The following is a 17824-nucleotide window of genomic DNA, read 5'->3' on the forward strand; positions in this document are numbered from 1 at the left end:
GGGCTTGCCCAGGCAGGAACACATGTCCCTACTCTTCCTAAGACTACCTGGTTTAATATACCTGCAGGCCAATAGTTGCCTGACCACACCAGAACAAGTGTCCCAAGATCTTCAGAGAACTATTTAGATCATCACTGAGTAGCCTTGCCCAGACTAAATACCCTTGTTTCTTTACATCATAGCCACTCTCCCATGTGTTATCCATAAGTCCCAGGGGTGCCTGTCAACAGCTGAGCTACTGAGCGCTTATCGATAACAGATGTAGGTGACAAAACCCTGGTACAGCTTCCTAAATTCACCCTTAGATCAAAACAACTTCACCTAAGTCATAAACAAGTAGATTTGAAAGCATGGCACACCAGTGCACAATACAACCCATAAGGGAATATTTTCATATTGAATGTAAATTAAGTGTTAGAGTGGACACTTGTTAACTATACCAGTGGTTGTTTACCATCAACCATGCACTTAAAATTATTTACTGGGCCTGCTTTCAGATTATGAAGCAAAGATAAGAAATATCCCTTACTAAGAAATGTATGGATGTTTGGAAAGGTAAGTAAGGTATTACAGGGCCCTCTACTACATGCTGGAATCTTATGTGTATGTATCTCAGGCTTCTCACTCAAGCTACAATCCAAGTGAAAAATACAATTCTGTGACTCCCTATGCACTATTTTTGTGCATTCCATTTTAGCAATGTTATCACTATAAATGTGCTAACCACAGACCAAAACATTTTCCTGTATACTTTCCTTTTTGCTTTGATCTAAAATAACACCATTTCAAGTTTATTGGGATCTAGGGATTAGGAACATTATGCTCAAGTCTCATTTAACCAATAGAACATGTCAGAATTGTCCTCAGTTCCCCTAAACATTTATTATAGAACAATACATGCAGATCCAATTTTTATATGAGAGAGCATTCTCCTTATAAATAAATTTCCATTTTACTGAAACATTCCAATTAGTCAACAATGTGTGTGTGCTTGTGGTGTGTGCATTATGGGATTACTTTGATCGGAATTTTAAATTGATTGATTTAAAATGCAATATTTTTGTTGTCAAATTGAAATATAAAATATAACAATATTGTTCTTCATATACTAAGTTGGTAGAGACTTTATGTGTCTTTCAACCAAGTTTATTTTAACAATATTTGCATTTATTAAATAAAGCTAAAACTGAGCAGGAATTAATTGCTATCATCAGCAGGTTGTCAGGTTTATGCAAATGAAGATTTAGAATCCTGCAATGCCACCTAAAACGTTTTTTTTTAAATCCAGCTTTTTCTTGGTAAGCAGGGAGATTTGGAGTCTGAAAAATCCTCCCTCAATATTTGTTTTTTTTTTTTTTCCATGTAGAATCATTCAAAAGGGACAATATCAGTGAAATCATGGCAACTTGGGTTTTGTCTCTCCAATATTTCCCAGAGTAAGAGTCTGTGATCCCATGCAAACAAAAGGGGGCCTTTTCTATTCATGGAGCCTGCGGCTAGGAAACTGACAGATTAAACAAGAAACGAACCAACTTCAGCTGTTTCGTGCAGTTCCACTTCTTCACACCCCTGGCTACCTGGAACTCCATAGTCTGGGTGTTACTCTCTCTGAAACTGGTCTCTACTTCCAAGTCCCAACAACACCATTGTTCTGCCCAGCAATTGAACACTGGCAGCTTATATGTGATTCTGAAGAAAGGAGCTTCCTACAATCTCATTCTAACATTCTCTTGATAACCGAGCCCCCTCCCTTATCCACCTCACTTGAAAACATTTGTAATTAAGACCTTTGGCCTTTCTTATATTGACCACAGTGTTGCAGCATCCTGGGACAGTCACTCAGCTCCTATTTCAAAGTGATTATGGAAAACCTGCAGTTGCTAATTACACATGATGACCACATGTGCTTTAAACTCTAGAACTGTGTAAGCCAATAGCAAAATGACCTAAGCCTCACTAAAAGTCAGAAATGATATTAGGGAGACCATCTTGAAGGCCACTGATTCTTCTCAAGTTATGTGAAGAATAAGTAAAATAATTCTATTCTATACCTCCTTTTTATGTAGTTCTGGATTGCAAATATAGAAATTGTAAGGTTTTACATTTCTACTCTTTATCATTTCAAAATATTCTTCAAGCATTAATTTGTGGACATTATTTATCTAAAGGCTAGAAAAAGAATTTGAGGGTATAATAGCCATACAAAATAAATTTGGATATAAAAAGTGGCTTCTTAGCTTATAAAATATTTCATTTTCAACTAAGAACATAAACAAACAGTCTAACAAGAAAAGGGTAAAGACAGAACTCATGATAAAATATGAAATGAAGTAAAAAATGGATACTATTATTTGGTCATTATTGAATGACTAAAAAATGGGTTGTTTTAAAAATAACTACTTTAATCTCACTCAACTTCAAGTACATTCACTTTCTTCTTCATCAGGGCTAATTTTTTGAGTATTGATTCAGGGTAAGGCGCACTACAGAGACTTTTACATGTGACATTTCAGTCAATCACCTAAAAACCCGAATTTGGTGCCAATCTTATCATCATTGCGCAGTTTAAAAATATGGTTTAGAAATAGTACGTGAACTGTGCAAATTTGCATAGATAATTAATAGTTAATCCAATTTTCGAAATCTAGATCTTCACAGCCCATATATAAAGTCCCTGAAAATCATGCATACATCCCATTCATGCATATTCTTCCTGTTTTAGATTATTATTAACACTCTAACAATTTTAAACCATACGTTATAATGGCTATTAACTACATATGTATTTGTTTAAAAAACTGTCATATGCCATATACCTATTCATGATAAAAACTCTCAGTAAACTGGGAATAGAGGGAAATTTCATCAACTTGTTAAACAATATATACAGAAAACATACAGCTAACGTTATACTTCTTAATGGTGAGAAACTCACACCTGTCCTGCTAAGATGACATATGGAAGGATGTCCTTCTCACCACTCCTATTCATCACCCTGAGGGAAGTTCTAGCCAATATAGTAACGTAAGAAAAGGGAAGAAAAGCAGCACAGATTGTGAAGGAAAAAAATAAAACTGTCCGTGTTCACAGACGACATGACTGTCTACGTAGAAAATTTTGAAGAACAAAAAAAAAAATCCTGGAACTAATAAATGACTATAGAAGATTGCAAGATGCAAAGTGAAAATGCAAAATTAATCACTTGCCTGTACTAGCAATGAGCAGCATTTAAAATTAAAATTAAATATCATTTATATCAGCACCCCCCTAAATGATATAGGTTGGTGTAAATCTAACAAAATGAGACCTATTTGAGGATAACCACAAAAGTCTAATGAATAAAATAAAAGAAGAACTAAATAAATGGAGAGATAGCTTATGTTTATGTTTAGAAAAACTCGAAACTATCAAGATGCCACTTTTTCTCAACTTGTTTTCTAGATTTAATAAAATCCCACTGAAAATCCAAGCAAGTTATTTTGTAGATATTGAAAAGTTTTTCTCAAATTTATATGGGGGGACAAATGACTCAGAATAACCAGTATAATATGAGGGAGAAAAACAAATTTGAAAGCACTGAACCTATCCTACTTGAAGCTACCATAATCAAAACAGTATGTATTTGTGAAAGAATAGACAAATACAACAATGGAACAGATTAGAGAACCCAGAAATAGACCCACATTGATTTAGTAAACTAACATTTGACAAGTGAGCAAAAGCAATATAATAGAGCAAGATGGTCAATTCAAAAAACGACTCAAAACAACTGGACATCCACATGCAAAAAAAAATTAATCTAGACACAGGTCTTACACCCTGCACAAATATTAACTGAAAGTGAGTCAGAGACATAAATGTAGCATAGAAGGCTGTAAAACTCATAGAAGATTATATAGGAGAACACCTGTGTCCCCTTGGGTATTGCATTGACTTTCTCGGTCCATAAGAAAAACAGTTGATAATTTTAACTATATTAAAATTGAAAACCATTCCATGAAAGGCCATTTCATGAGAGGAGAAAATAGGCAGACTGTGAAAATATTTGCAAAAGATACATCTTATGAAAGACTATTATCCAAAAGAGATGGTGAACTCTTAATGCTCAACATAAAATAAAATGATTAAAGAATGGGCCACCAAAACAAACTCTCACCAAAAGAGGTATGCAGATGACATGTAAGGATATGAAAAGATGGTCCACATTTTTATGTTATTAGAGAAATACAAGCTCAAACAATAGTGAGAATCTATAACTTATGTTAGAATGGCCAAAATCTATAATATATGTTAGAACACTAGCCACATCAAAAGCTGGCAAGGATATGAAACTACAAAAACTGTAATTCGTTGCTGGTGGGAATACAGAATGGTGCAGCTACTCCGGAAGAGAGTTTGTTTTTTCTTATAAAACTAAACATGTGCTTACCATACTCCCCAGGATCATCTGCCTAGGCGTTTACCTACAGGAGTACAGAACGTAGTGTCTACACAAAAACTTGCACACAGATGTTTATAGCAGCTTTATTTATAACTGCCAAAACAGTTAAGTAACCAGCGTTTCCCTAGGTAGGTGAATGGATAAATAAACTGTGGTATACCCAGATAATTAAATATTATTTAGCAATAAAGAGAAGCAAGATATTAAGCCACGAAAAGACATGGAGGAAACTTAAGTGCATGTTAGTAAGAGAAAGAAGCAAATCTGAAAAGGCCACATATCATTTGGTTCCAACTGTATAACATTCTGGAAAAGGCAAACTCTCGAGCCAAGATTTGTGCAGGGTAAAAAGATTAGTGGCCACCAGGGGTTAAAGTTTGGGGAAGAGATAAATATACACCGCACAGAGGATTTTTAGGGCAGTAAAAATACCCCGTAAGACAAGACCATGAAGGATACACGTCACAATACATTTGCTCAAACCCATAGGAGGAACAACACCAAGACTGACCCCTCATGGAAACTGTGAACTTTGAGTGATCATGATATGCCAATGCAGTGGGTTCATCAAGTGTAACAATTTGGTGAAGAATATTTATAATGGGAAAGACCGTGAATGTATAGAAGCAGGGGTATATGGGAAATCTCTGAATCTTTCTCTCATTTTTTTTGTAAACCTAAAACTGTTCTAAAAAATAAAGTAAAAAAAAATTCATATTGAACTATCAGTATGAAAGTTTTATTTATATGGCAAAATACATGAAGCAGAATAAGAAAAATTAGATGAGGAAATCTGAGACATTTTGTTTAACATCTGGTTATAACATTGTAATAAAAACGATACAGAATTCTTTTAAAATGCAGTATACCAGTTGCTAGTTATAGGTTTTAAAACATCTGTGAAATATATTCTTTTGATTTATTTTATATTCTTACTTATAATCTTGATAAAAAATGTTTATTTTAACACACCGTAAGAAATGACGAGAGATTGAATAAGAGGTCGTATGCCCTGGATGAGTGGCTCAGATGGTCAGAGAGTCGTCCCCAACACCAAAATGTTCTGGGTTCAGTCTCTGGTCGGGGCATGAACTCTCACACACTCTCTCTCCCTCTCTCTCTCTCTCTCTCTCTCTCTTTCCCCCACCCTTCCTCACCCTTCCTCTCTCTCTAAAATCAATAACCATTTCCTCAGGAGATGGTAATTAAACAAACAAAAGCTCATCTAATTTTCAATGAAAATAAACAAGTGCCATAGGAAGTCCAGGGACCTATGAAAATGAATAAAACCAGTTTAGTGAGAATCTGGTAGTAGGCCTGGGTCTTTCCATTCTGGCATATAGCTGAGTGCCATAGAGGGTATTTTTAAAGTTCTTTATTTTGCTTCTTCCTTTGATTTATTTTTAGGATTGACAAAACAGAGAGAGGTAAGTTAAAACTTTGGACTCTTGATCAGACATGTAGTAGACATCACTCTCTGCTGTTTACAAACAACCTGGTCTGGGACAAGCTGCCTCATATTAGCAAACCATAGCCATGTGCAGTCATTTCCACATGCTCATTTCCACTCTTTGTTTTGCTGTTGCAAAGGTCATAACGAGCCATGGAAAAAATAATTTAGCACAGCACCTTACTCATCACAAGTACTCTGAAAACAATAGCTATTTATTATTTTTCTCATCACTTCTGTATCAGGGAAATACTATATTTATTGTGTAGATGTGGGAATAGATAAAACCATGACAGAAGCACTTACTAGGCCCTCAGTGGAAGTCAAGTCTGTACAGCAGATATGCCTGAAGTTCCTGACAGACATGGTTGCATTTTATTTCTCTGAAACCGTGAAATGACTGAAATATTTGAGCAAAAGGTAGGAGGAGGAAATTCCACACAGAGTGCTTGGCTCTAACAGCAAGGGCCTACTGAGAGGGAGCTTGCTTTCTTGCTGAGTATCCTGATAGCAGTAAGGCACTTGGTGGTTTAACAATTTTGTTGCAGACAGTTGTCACATCCTGGTCTGAAACCAGGGAGAATCCCCCAAATCTAACATATCTTAAAATTATATTTTACTAGATTTTTTTCTGGCTTAAAATAGACTTCTGCTTGCAGCAGAAATTATATGTGATTCTTAGATTTAATGCATGGCTCAAATCTATGCATTCCATTAGCATTTTTGTTCCTTTTACACGTCAAACTATAGAATTTTCTGCAATTGTCACGGGAGTCACTTTATCTTCTTCCAGAGCTCAATGATTCCTTTGAAAGGAAACTAAACTCCTATTTTTCCCTGCAATTGAGGTAAGTTAAAATTTGAAGCTGGATTCATATTTCAGAATGTTCACGTACAGTGGTAGTTCCCACAGCTCAGCATGTGACTTAGTATAATATAAATTATTCATTAAGGTGAAGCATTCTGACCTAACAACCTTTACTCCTGTTAAAAAAGCTGCAGTTGAAAACTTGCTTTGCATGCATATTATAGCAACTACAAATCTATGTATCCTGCAGAGGCTGAGAGTAAGGCTATAGTATAGGCTGAGAGCATAGCCCTCTGCAACTAAAAGCACAAATTTGAGAGATCGTCTAATACAGCATTCATTTGACTTTCTGAATACATGGATATAGTGCTCTTCACAGCTAATTCCTCTTCTTGCAGTTCATGATCTCCTGGCTATGCTCTCAGTGTCTTGCATTTTCATCTGCCTTCCTTCACGAGTCATGTACACTGTCATCCAAAACAAACAAAAAACAAAACAAAAAGAAAACCTCTTCATGACCCAGCAACTCCACTTCTGGGAATTTATCCGAAGAAACCTGAAACACTAATTCAAAAGAATACATGCACTCCTATGTTCATGGCCGTGTTTACAATCGCCAAGGTCTGGAAATAGCACAAGTGCCCATCAGCAGATGAGTTGATAAACAAGCAGTGGTACAGTTACACAATGGAATGCTACTGGACCATAAAAAATGAAGGGACTCTTACCCTTTGCAGCAGCATGGACAGATCTGAGGAGTTTTGTACTAAGTGAAATAAGCCAGTCAGAGAAAGACACGAACCATATGATCTCACTCATACGTGGAATCTAATGAACAAAATGAACTAACAAGCAAAACAGAGACAAACTCATAGAGAGAGAGAGCTGGCTGACAGCTGCTGGGTAGGAGGAGGGTTGCACTGGGGATGGTGGTGGAGAGATTTAGCAAATAAAATAATATTAAAAAATTCATAGAAAAGGACAACAATGTGGTGATTGACAGGAGAAGGAGGATTGAGGGAGGTGGAGGTGGTTATAGGGAAGGTAAGGAAGATGGAAGGAGCCTTGACTTGGAGTGGAGTGGCGATCACCCAGTGCAGTGCACAGATGGCTGCAGAATTGTGAGCCTGAAACGTATAATTTTGTTAACCAGTGTCACTCCAATAAACTCATTAAAAAGGAGTAAAAGGAAATGTGTCCAAATAAACATCTTTCCATGATAAAATATTAACAGTTCACCATTGATTCAGCTATAACATGTCGGGCACATCTGTGTGAAACATGTCTCATGTAGATTGTGCGAGCCACTATGTAAAGATCTATTTCTTCATGGCAGAATATTTTCAAACTATTGTATTTCCAAGTTATCACAACAAAGGTTTTATCTACACAAAAATTTCCCACATTGAGCTTTGCTGCACATCAAGGAGTTTCTTAACATTTTATTCCCAATGTCCACTGTATTAATAAAAGTATCTTCACATAAGAGTTTAAGGAAAAATATTTGTAAAAATTTTACTAGGGTCTGAAGACTTAAAGAGGGGTTGGGAGTATAATATATGGACAGACAGGGGACATTGTAGTTGATTTTACACCTCTCTTACTAACTAGGGCTATAGTCCTAAATATTTTATGTAGCTGTGTATATATATGTGCACATGTGTGTGCACACACACATGCATGTATAGATAATGGTAACTGGTGTGAAGGAAAAAAAACTAATGCCAGGGAAAGTAAGGGATATGAGCAGGAATGAGGGCAATGGGGTTATCTGAGATTGAGTTTTTGTGCAATTGTAGAGGTGACTTTTAAGTGCAGATCTTAAACAGGGATGACATCATCACCAATGTGAGGACTTTCAGGTAGGGTGGAATAGCAAAAGGAAAGTTCTAGGCAGTTGTCTGATGAAGTAATGGAAGTGATACAGGTTAGTATAGTGAAATGATAAATGAGGATAAATGAGTGAGACAGTTATATGATATGAAGTCAAAGAGGTTTTTGATTCAAGTCAAGAGTTTAGATTTTATCTTTACTGTAATAGATAGTCATATAAGAGTTTTAAACAGAGGAATGAGTTTCTCTGAGTTTTGAAAATAATCTTGCTGGTGCTTTGAAAACAATTCCTATATTAGTACAAGCTGATGCATGGGGAGGCAGACAGAAGTCATAGCAGTTATTGAATTAAAGGATGAATGTGGGCTGACTTAGATGGATGGTTCGGATGACATGAGATGTGGATGGGTACTACGTATATTTTGTAGGCAGAAACAAATAGACTTTGTGATGCATTGACTGTGAGAGTTGAGAGAAAGGCAGGAATTAAAAATCATTCTTGTTTTTGCTTTAGGGTAGATGATGAGTTCATTTTCTAATACAGAACGGTGTGTGGGAAGAACAAGTTTGAGTGGAACAATAAAAGGTTCTGCTTATGTTTTCTAGGTTTGAGGTTCGGTTCATTACAATAAGAGACCTTTGATTTGTGTTTGGAATTCATCATGCCATCCTCATTCAAATGTCTGTGATTTTGCACACCTTCCCAAACACTCCCATGGTGTCTTTCATGTCATTCCTCCCTTGATGCACTCCAAATGACCCTGCAAATCTCAGCCTAGTTGTCACCATCTTCCAAAAGCCTTCCTGACCCAACCTAAATGTCTGGTCAGTGCTTTGTTTTCTCTGAAGAACTTCCCATTGTGTGCTCATAGAATAAAACCCATAGCTCATTACAGAGGGAGAGCTCCAGTGAGGACAAGAGCCCACCCCCTGAGTAAGGTAGGTCAGCCCACCTCTACAAAGACTATACAAGGATGGGGATCTTGCACACAAACAAAACCATGGTTGTAGCAGTGTGTGCTGCTGTGCTGATGTCTGTGTACTTCTATATTTCTAGAGGTGGGAGGAATAAGTAAATATTTTGTTATTTGGACTTCCCTAATTTTGGCTAAATAATCTCGATATAAAGAACTAATGGATAAAGATAGGTCTGGAAACCATGATAGATGATGCATTTGGAGAGAAACTTTAAGATAATCCAGGCCTATGTGAATCTTATGACCCTAATACACCAGGAATAAGCAATGCCATTCTAATGGCCAGGATATGATGACAAATCACTGACTCACTCCCAAGCCTCTATCTGGGACACCTCTCCACGCCTATGTGGACTGGACAGAACTGTTTCAGGGTGGGTTATTTTCTTTCAGAGAAAGTCTTCACTCTGCACATTGCAAAAGACTTACTGATGGACTACTAAGAATAGAGTAATGATGTTGTAAATGGGAAAAAAAGGCAAATGGTTTACTCCACCAAAATCCTAATTGGATTTGGCCAGGGAAACACGTTCCATGTTTAATCTCAAAATCAGATTTTTGTTTGTTTTAAGTGCTTCTTTCCATTCAACAAATGTAAGTAATTTATTATAAAAACATATTTTTTAAAACTAAAATCAAAAGCAATAGTACATAATTTGCTTGTGCTATCACATTAATTAGATTAGGTAAGGCTAACTTTTTAAATAACTTCATTTAATTCATGTAAAAGTGGAACAGTTCCAAGCAGTGAATATAACTGCTATTGCAAAATAAAATAAGCTGTGATAGATTAATCTTCAGAGTGTTTCCCTTGATTAAAATGTGCAACATAATATGTGATGGAAACTTACTCCTAAATGTAAAGTTTTCCCACCAGTTTATTGCATCTTCTTAAAATTTTTCTTTAAAAAACATTTTGAAGTAGAATGATTGTTTTCTGTTTTTCTGGAGGTCCTGGTTTTGTTCTTATCCTTTTCTCTTCTAACTTTGTATTTATCATAATTTGGGCTTGTAATTTCTAATATCTACAAAAATTCTAGAGCTCAAAGTAAGAATTATATTTTAATCTTTATCCTCTTGAAAATTATTTTAGTATTTTTTTTTCTCTAGAAAAATATGACCTTTTAAGGTTACTGTATTCACAGACAATATTTGTCCTGAAGTTTACCTTTCTTGAGTCCTAATAGCTTGACTTAGGCTTTAAAAAGTGTGAGACAAATAGTAAAAACATCCTGTTTGCTACCCTTGAGAAAACACTTGATACAGTACTTTAAGTATTTGTGCATGTGTTTATTTAAATATATATATCCTAATATCTTTGAGATGCAAATGAATTATCCTTTAAGAATTTATCAAATAAAAACGTCTTACAGAATTAATCAGGTTACTGTTTTTGTAAAACTATTCTAATCTATTTGCATTTATTTTTAATCATGAAAAGTCTGCAGAGATGAACTTATTACAATTTATCCTTGTCATTCTTGGCAGTAATGTTTTGCTCTGTGCAGTTTTTAATTTTAAGATCAATATATATTTTCTTCATTAAAATACTTAATTATAATGAATCTTCTCTGGGGTGTGTGTGTGTGTGTTTTCAATTAATTCCTTAGCATTAAATATACTGAACTCAATCATTGAAACATTAAATATGTAGTCTTCTGGTTGGGTGAAAATGCTGTTTCTAAAAGCTTAGTTATATATTAGTTATATTTTAAATAATAAGATTAAGCAAAAATTCACAATGCAATATACTAGATATAATTTGTCACCTTTTTAATTTTTTTCTGTGTGTGTGGATATGATTAAAAAACATACTTATATCACCATTGTTATAACTTGTTTTCCCAGTAATAAAAGAAAACCCTGTTTATCTAATTCTTTTTCCCCTTTTTCTTTTTTATGCTAAACTTCTCAGCCTAGTTATCTTAATTTGATGTTAATATTTTCATTTTTAAATTCCTATATACACAGAATTTTAATTCCATACAAATATAATTAATAGCCTTTTAACTTTTCTTTCTTGACACTGCCATGCCGTTCAACACAATCATTAATTACTCTTTCTATTAGCTGTATGTTCTCTCTCATCTTGAATTTTATAACCACATTCAACTTATTCTCAGTTTTTCATGGATTTGCCTTCTCGTTGCCCTGGAATATCAGTATTTTTTATACTACATTCTGCTACAATTTGTTTTTGTCACTCATCATTTTATACACTCCCTCAGAGTTTTCTCCTGCTCAGTCAGGGTGTGCACAATACACTGATGAGTCACAGATTTATAATACCCCACAAATGTCTGTCTCCCGAAGTCCAACTCCATTTCTTTGCACTGCGATGAATCTTCATTTGGAAAGTTCACACGTACTCAAAAACTCTCATGTTCAAAATGAAACTACCCCACACTCCAGCATTATATCCCTGGTGTCTAATCTCTGTATTTTGAATAATGCCAAGCTGTTCCCCCAGACTCCAGAGTCGGAAACAGGCGTTTCCTTTTCTCATTTCCCACAAGACGAACTCTACCGCATCTCCCCTCGGTGACTCGCTCTTTGTCACTGATAATTCAGCCTTCATTCTTAATCTACACTGTTATAACTGTTCAGAACTCTTATCTTGGTCTCCAGGTTTGAAGACTTCCAGTCCGCTATCCCTTTTACACTCACAGTGATCTTTCTAAATTGAAAATCTAATCATGTCACTTCAGCGGTGAAACTTTTACTGGCTCCGGGTTGCTTTCTGCGGGGAGAAAGATCTGAATCGTGGTTAACAAAGCTCTTTGAGACCTTGCCTCTGTAGTTAACACACCTCAGCTACGTTTCTCTACTTTTCAATTTAAAAATGCCTAGCAATGGGGAAGGTATATTCTAAGACCCTCAGTCAGTGCCTAAAGCGATGGATAATACCCAATCCTATGGAGAAACACCTCAGGGACATTATAAGTTTAGTTCTAGACCACTATCTTAAAGTAAATGTTTCATTAAAGGCAGTCACACACATTTAGGGGTTTCCCAGTGCACAGAAAAGTATGTTTACAGTACACTCTAGTCAATTAAGTATTCAATAGCATCATGTCTAAAAAATCCAATGTATATAACTTAATTTAAAATATTTTATTGCTAAAAAATGCTAACCATCATCTGAGCTTTCAGTAAGCCACAAATTTTTGCTGGTAGAAAGTGTGGCCTCAGCATTGATCCGGGTGGCAGTCTCTGAAGGCTGAGCTGGCTGTGGCAAGTTCGTAAACCAAGACAACAGCCAAGTTATCCACATGGATTCACTCTTCCTTTCACTGCTGATTTCTGTAGCATGCGGCACTGTTTGATAGTGTTTTACCCAAAGCAGAACTGACTTCCAAATTAAAGTCAATTCTCTCAAATGCTGCCACTACTTTATCAACTAATTTCATGTGATAGTTAAGATTTTAAATCCTTTGTTGTTATTTCAGCATTCTTCACAGCCTCTGCATCAGGAGCTGATTCCCCCTGAAGAACTCACTTTCCGTGCTTAGAAGAAGCAATTCCTCATCCCTTAGTTTTCCCATGAGACTGCAACAATGCAGTCATGTACCCAGGCTCTACCTCCAGTTCTGGTTCTCTCGCTATTTCCACCACAAGCTGCAGTTACTTCCTCCACCTCTCAAAAGTCATCATGAGGGCTGGAATCAACTCCTTCCAAACTCCTGTCAATAGTGATATTTCGACATCTTCCCGAGAATCACAGATGTTCTTAATGGCATCTAGAACGCTGAGTACTTTCCAGAAGGTTTTCCATTTGCTTTGCCAAGATCCATCAGAGGAACCACGGTCTGTGGCAGCTATAGCCTTATGCAATGTATCTCTTCAGTAATAAGGTTTGAAAATCCAAATGAATCCTGGAGTCATGGGCTGGAGAGTAGTTAGTTGGTGGTCGTGTTTGCAGGCATGAAAACAACATTAATCTTGTTGTCAGCCTCCGTCAGGTCTTCTGGGTGAACAGGTGTATTGTCAATGTGCAGTAATATTTTGAAAGGAATTTTTTTTCTGAACACTAGATCTCAACAGTGGGCTTAAAATATTTAGTAAACCATGTTGTAAATTGATGTGCTGTCACGCAGGATGTGCTGTTCCATTTGTAGCGCACAGGCAGAGTACTTTTAGCAAAGTGGTGTGGGGCTCTAGGATTTTCAGAATGGCAAATGATCACTGTCTTTAACCTAAAACCACCAGGTGCATTTGCTTCTAACAAGAGAGTCGGCCTGTCCTTTAAGCGTTGAAACCAGGTATTGACTTCTCTTCTCTGGCTGTGCAAGTCCTCAGGGGCCAAGTTTTCCAAATACAAGGCAGTTTCATTTTGATTGAAAGTCTGCTGCTCAGTGTAGCCACCTTTATTAACGATCTGAGCTGGGTCTGGATAACTTGGCACGGCTTCCACGTCAGCACTGGCTGCTTTGCCTTGCATTTTCATGCCATGGAGATGGCTTTTTTCCTTAACCTCTATAAACCATCATTCTCTGCTAGCTTCACACTTTTCTTCCGTAACTTTCTAACCTCTCGCAGTCTTCACAGAACTGAAGAGTTAGGGCCTGGCTCTGGATTAGCCATTGGATTAAGGGAATGATGTGGCTGGTTTGATCCTCTGTCCAGACCACTAAAACTTTCTCAACAGCAGCAATAAGGCTGTTAAGATACATTTATTATTGAATAAATCTGCTGCCTTAAATGAGCATGGTTTGTGACACCCCAAAACAATTACTTTGAAGATCACTGATGACAGATCATAACACATATAATAATACTTAAAAATTTGAAATATTTTGAGAAATATCAAAACGTGAGACGGAAGTACAAAGTGACCAAATGTTATCGGAAAAATGGTGCTAATAGACATGCTGTACTCAGGGTTGGCACAAACCTTCAATTCATAGAGTACATAGTATTAGAGAAGCAAAATAGTTTGCAGTGTGGTGAAACAAGGTATGTCTGTATATACTGTTTCATTTTGTACACATAAGTAGCTATGATAAAGTTTAATTTATAAATTAGACACAGTAAGGGATCATCAACAGTAACTAGTAATGAAATAGAACAATTAAAACAATATGCTGCAATACATTTTTGTGAATGTGGACTCTCTTTTTCTCAAAATAGTTTATTAGACTGCACGTACCTTGTCCCTTAAAGGAAGCATTCTGGGGCTTCTCTTACGCATATCCAAATTGCCATCATCACTACTTTCTCACTTTGGGGCCATCATTAGTAAAGTAAGTGTTGCTTGAACACAAGAACTGAGACTGCCACTAAGCGACTGTTTGGCGGATGGCGTATACAGCACGGATGCAGGACAAATGAATCACATCAGGTACAGGTTGCAGCTGGCTGGAAAGAGATTTCATCATGCTAGTCAGATGGTATATGATTTAAAACTTGTTGCTTATTTCTGGAATTTCTTATTTGATATTTTTGGACCATCATTGGTCATGAGGAATTGAAACCACAAAAATCAAACTGAACTAATAAGGAAATGGGGACAGTCTCATAGATGGAGAGATGACAGGGTAGGGGGGGGACTAGGGGGTAGAGGGATTGAGCAAAAAGGATAAAGTCTCATAAACATGGACAGCAGTGTGGTGACTGCTGGCAGGAAAGGGGTATAAAGGGACCAAAAGGTGATGGAAAAAATGCAATAAGATTAAATTAAAAAATCAAAACTGTAGATAAAGGGGAACTACCGTGCTCTAACTACCCTACAGTACTTGAATGATGTTCTCTCTGTACATCAGCTTTCTTTTTTATGCCTTTCTTACAGTGTTTTGTTCGTCTGGCAGAAAACTTCTCCTGCATACCAACTACCACATACCTCTTCTCTACAAGCACAAATTCCTTTTTTAAGATTTTACTTATTTATTTTTAGAGAGGAGAAGGGAGAGAGAGAGAAGGAGAGAAACATCAATGTGTGGTTGCTGTCATATGCCCCCTACTGGGGACCTGGCCTGCAACCCAGGCGTGTGCCCTGACTGGGAATTGAACCAGTGACCCTTCGATTCGCAGGCCAGCATTCATTCCACTAAGCCACACCAGCCAGGACTTCAAATAAAAATCTTCAAAAATGTTTCCATTTTAACTCCTTTATTTGGCAGTTGCCCATACATTCATTTCTCATGGTAATTACGAGCCCCTGCTGGGTGTCTGGAACTATGCACTGCCCTGCAATTTAGCAGCAAACCACAGGTATCACCTGTGCTCTTAGCCTTTCTCCGAATCTGCAGCACAGCAGCCTTCTTCCCTGCTGCAGTAACACTTATTCCGCCCCTCTGGTATGTGTTTATAGCCAGTTTTACTTGCAGTGCAATTTTTGGTTTGATTTTTCAAAGGCCCTATTATACTGCGAGCTCCTTAATGGCAGAAATTGGAAGAAATTTTTCTTACTCTTTTTTCCTAACCAATGCAGATCTTATCTCATTGATATAGCTGATACAATTGTTAATATTTATGAAGTAATTGAACAGCAGTTAGAAATTTCCAATAGACTTCATGCTATACAAACTAGCCTCTCTTTAATGTTGTTTTGATTCCCAAACAGATAATGGAAAACTATCTACTTACTAAGATAAGGTGGAGGTCGTAAAATTCTATAATTCTATCCTCCCTAGCTGGATGTCCTTCCGGATTGCTCTAAGTGCTGCTCTTTAACATCTACTTCAAAATAATCATTCAGGGAGCCCACGCACAATGTATTAGTTATCACTAGTTGTACTATCTTCTGAACTGAGGGAAGATCTGCAGACTCTAGTCATTATAGCAATTAATCCACACTGCTTTCTGATACTTTCAACTATTGCCATAAACTAATAAGGCCATCAGTGTCTTCCTCAGCAACTCAGAAACCGGCACTTGCCGACTATAATGACCTGCTCAGTTGGTTCTGTAAGTTACCATTTTTTTCTGCCACATTAACAGCAAGTTCTATTTTTTTTCTTTTACATGAGCCTGATTTCTCATAGAAGAATTTGTTTACAATCTATATCTCCAATTGTTCTGTATTATTATTTCTTCTGTTTTGCTGGGGCTATGTGACCTTAGCACAGAATTCAGTTAGTGAACAGTTTATAATATCCAGCACACAGTGATGGTATCTCTTTGAATTACTCTTTCAATTTCACAGGATCTTTGTCCCTTTGAGGAGCCATCAGAACACTGAATATGTCTTTGGGATGTTTCTGGTATTTTGTACCCAAAATAATTATTCAATAGACTACACGGAGAAAAAGAGAAATCCTAAATATCAGCACATAAATTCTAGTTTCTGTTCATTTTCTTACTTGCATTCCATCTTTCCCTCTCTTTATATTTTATTTGTAGCCGTTCTTTCTGTCCAGAACTGCCTACTTGAGTCATTCAGAGCCAGTGTACAAACACACACATACACGTTCTCACTCTTCACTTTCTACTTCTGCACTTTGATCATAATTGTTTTCTTAAGATGTCATTTCCCCTTTGAATTTTCAGGGGTTTTTCTGTGTTCGTTTCCCTTTTCTTTTTTCATCAGCATTAACTGTAGTCAACAGAGTGTACATGATTCCCAGCACTTAATTGTCTTAAAATTGGAAATTTGTACCTTTTGACAATTTTTATCTAATTTTTCTATCTCCTACTTCCTACCTCTGGTAACAACAAATCTAACTTTTCTCCTAAGACTTTTGTTTTTACAGTGAGGCGTCTATTTATTTTTTTGTTTTAGATTCTACATATAAGTGATATCATACATTATTTGTCTTTCTTTGTCTTGCTTATTTCATTTTGCATAATGCCCTAAAATTCCATTGATTGTATGGAGAATGACAGGAATTATTGTTTACACACACATGCAGTTTATCTATGTGTCTATCAATGGACACTCGGGTTATTTCCATGTGTGGCCTAACATAAATATGTTGCTAAAAACATGCAAATGGTTCTTTGACATACTATTTCCCTTGAACATATTCCCAGAAGTGGAATTGCTGGATCATAAGGTAGTTCATTTTTTAATTTTTTTTGAGGAATGTCCATATCATTCTCCATATTGGCTGCGCCGATTTACATTCTCACCAACGACACACAAGCGTTCCTTTATCTCCACGTCCTTTCGATATGTATCTCTCGTCTGGTCGACGACAGTCATTCTAGGAGTCCTGAGATGATATCCCGTTATAATTGCAATCTGTATTTTCCTAAGGAGTAACGATGTGGGACACCTTTGCATGTACTTGCTGTCCATTCATGTATCTTCTTTGGCAAAATGTTTTTTCAGGTCCTTTGCCTGGTTTTTAATTCAATTATGTGTTTGCTGTCGT

Source organism: Phyllostomus discolor, chromosome 11 (assembly GCF_004126475.2).
Source record: "Phyllostomus discolor isolate MPI-MPIP mPhyDis1 chromosome 11, mPhyDis1.pri.v3, whole genome shotgun sequence".
Classification (NCBI taxonomy): Eukaryota; Metazoa; Chordata; class Mammalia; order Chiroptera; family Phyllostomidae; genus Phyllostomus; species Phyllostomus discolor.